Source organism: Echinops telfairi, unplaced genomic scaffold, assembly GCF_000313985.2.
Source record: "Echinops telfairi isolate 266 unplaced genomic scaffold, ASM31398v2 ScPeMD7_7469;HRSCAF=8507_0, whole genome shotgun sequence".
Lineage (NCBI taxonomy): Eukaryota > Metazoa > Chordata > Mammalia > Afrosoricida > Tenrecidae > Echinops > Echinops telfairi.
This window is the reverse complement of record NW_022111372.1, coordinates 81,833,818-81,836,938: the sequence shown is the minus strand read 5'-3', so window position 1 is coordinate 81,836,938 and position 3,121 is coordinate 81,833,818. Positions and strand designations below refer to the sequence as shown.

At 53.3% G+C, this 3,121-nt stretch overlaps 1 protein-coding gene across 1 annotated transcript in view; it reads right to left on the bottom strand.

The window, feature by feature from the left end:
* FAT2 (FAT atypical cadherin 2) overlaps positions 1 to 3,121 on the bottom strand; it is a 97,124-nt gene that overhangs the window by 69,464 nt on the left and 24,539 nt on the right. The window lies entirely within an intron of this gene.

The window sequence follows — 3,121 nt, the reverse complement described above, 5'->3', positions numbered from 1 at the left end:
GAGGGCCGTGGGGTTTTGGGGGGAGAAGGGGATAGTTCCCAATTTCTGATGTATTGAGTTACGGCAAACTGTGTTCTTGACCATTGCGTGTTTGTTGTGTGTGTCTTATCATTAGTAATATCCGCAACACGCACCGAGACCGCTGATGTTATCATGCCCAGATGTTCACTCCCAGTTAGGCAAGGCTGTGATTCACAGCGACACTGACAATATGGCAAACTAAACATGTACTAGGCATTTGACTTAGGTCAGAACCCACTGAGCACACAGTCATGATGGGAACCGCCTCCGTCTAGTCTGGATGACCGGGCTGCCTGTTGCGACCACTGCGTGCACTTACAGGGTTGCCGGCACCTGGCAGGGTGCACAGAGGTAGTTTTAACCTAACATGGGTCGATATCAGTGGTAGGAAACTGAGGTTCAGAACGGAGTCTGTCATCGCAATGGTCAACGTGTTCCCCCTGCTAACCACAACCCCCGTAGACCTTGCCATATGCTTTCACCCATCAAGCAATGTCGAGGAAGCCCAGCGGGACAGTTCTCGGCTCTGCAGGATCCCGGGGAGTAGGAATCCACTGTGCGGTGCACAACCAGGCCCAGAACAGGAAGGGATCTGCCCAGGGCCTGCCATCCAGCTCGCGGCAAAGCAAGAGCGGGAACTCATTCCTTGAATCACCAAGCGGTGTTTCTCCCCCTGTCAACTGCCCTCATGTCAACTCTAACCCGTGGTGAACCCCTCTGTGCCCATGGGGTTTCCAATCACCAGGTTTCCAGAAATGCTCTACTTTGTACCTCCCGGTGGACTAGAGCCTTCCATCTCTCAGATAGCACCCAGGGACTATTGCTGCACCCCTATTCCAGGCTCACCCACAACTTTCCCCCAAGTCCTTTATGGGTAGGCACTGTGGGGAAGGGAAATTAATTTCTTCATATGCTTCTTCTATCCCTTTCTTTATTGCTCCCACCCAATGATTGGCTGGGACCTCGCAGAGGAAATGTAGAGGACCCTAACTCAAGAAATGGTCAGTGTTACCACACCCCTGTGTACAAGAGCCATCCCCGAAGTAGGAACAGAGGGAATCCGCAGGACCCTGAAGGACGAACAACCACCAGGAAGACCAATCGTTTCCCACCCCTGCCTGACACGGCAGAGGCAGCAGAGGACCTGCCATACCAGGAGCAGAGGCTGAGGCCAGGAGCCCCGGAGACAGAAAGAGAAGCAGAGCCCAGACAGACTGAGGGGCAGAACAGAGGGCCAGGTTCCTGGCCTGCGGACACTGGAGATCCAAGGGATCACGTAGCGGAGAGGCTGAGGACCAGAGAGACAGACTGGGCAGCTGGCCAAGGAGAGGTGCTGCTGTATCCATAGTGGTGGAATCCAGAATGCTTTCTGATCCTGCCTTGTGATAACCTGTTAACGTCCCTAATAACAGCCCACCCCACCAAATCGTGAGAGTTGCCTGTGAATTTGGAGCAGCTGTTGCACGGGATATTGAAGCCAGCAGAGAAGCAGCGCATTGTGAGAGGATGGCTGGAGTCAGACTATGGCCAAGAAGGAGGGCGGGTGGAGGCGTGTCTGACCTCCGTGCTGTGGTCCTTGGCCTTGGGCTGGTGTGGAGACATGTTCTGCCCCTCCCTTCTGAAGCCAGAGGAAGTCAGATGCAGCCTCCCAACAGTTTGCCCAGGGACTGATTCTGACTCGTTTTACAACCAGAGCACAAAAAATTCCTACGCACCCCCCCTGAAATGTTAGAGCTGAAATGGACCTCGGAGAGACAGAGTGCTTAGCTCCCGGCCCCAGTGAACAGGGAGGGAAATGCACTCCCAGGGCCCGAGGGGTTTCCTCCTGTCACACAGCGAGTGGCCAGCTGAGAACGGATGCTAGGAATGGATGAGCTCTAACCAATCAGGACTACTCGGCTCCTGTGGGATTTGCGAGGGCCTGTTCTCTTTCCTGCCTTTTCCCGTCCCTGAACATGAAGACCATCGGGATGGAGGGCTGGGCAGTGGGGTGAAGGGGAGGACAGGGTTCCGTTGCCCCTGAACATCCTCAAAGCCTCGAGTGTGGGCTGGGCCTATCAGGGCCCAGCTACCAGCCTGATGATTCCAAGCCAGAAAAGCAGAGCATTCCTGGGTGAAAACAAGCAAGACTTGTTCTTCCAGTTCCCTTGTTCTTCAAAGGCTAGGAAGAGTCAAACTTCCAGGACAGTGGAAAGCAGCGGCTTGGAGCCTGGTCTCTTTGAGTCCTGACTGAACAAGACACAGGTTCCACAAGAAAGATCCTCTTGTGCGCTTCCATGGAAAGCGATATGGCACTCCCTCCGACCGTTGGGAATAAACATTCCCTAGGAGCCAGGAATCCTTCTGAGCCACAGAGAACAGACATCTGCTCGGCTCAGTACTGTTCACAAGAACACGAGGGTGGAAACAGCCCAAATGGCCGTCAGTAGGAAAATGGATCAAGAAACGTGGGTGCCTCCACAGTGGGGGATGCGATGCATCGCTAAAAACAACGACGAAACCAATAAGCACCCCATGACATGGAAGGACGTGAGGGACCTCACGCTCAGTGAACTTAGTCAATCACAAAAGGACAGCTATGGTGCAAGCCCACTGCTACGAGAACACGCTCCAAGACGAAGGCTTGCGCGCCAAAGGGAACCCACTCTGGAGACTCCCCGAGGAGGAGAGGCCGGGAGGGGAGGAGAAAGCAATGGGTTAGAACCGGGGTGGGCAAACTTGGGAGGAAGAGCCGATCCTGCCCCTCAGAACAACTGAAATGGTCTGAGAGTCCTAAGGATATTTTTACAAACCAATGAAATCATCATCTATCTGAATCATATCCTTTGAAATTACTTCAGAGCCTCAGGTCCGTAATGAAACAGCCACATATGCTTTCGAGCCGCAATTTGATGACCCCTGGACCAGAAGTTGCCTGGTATGGACTTAGGTGAAAGGGAGGGTGGGGATTCATAGAGGAAAGAGAAATAAGGAGGGGGGTGATGAGTGGTTTGATCTGTTGAATGCAGACTTGATGGTCGGAAATGTAATCTCTCCACCTAATTCTTTCTCTCTCTCTCTCTCTGTCACACACACACACACACACACACACACACACACA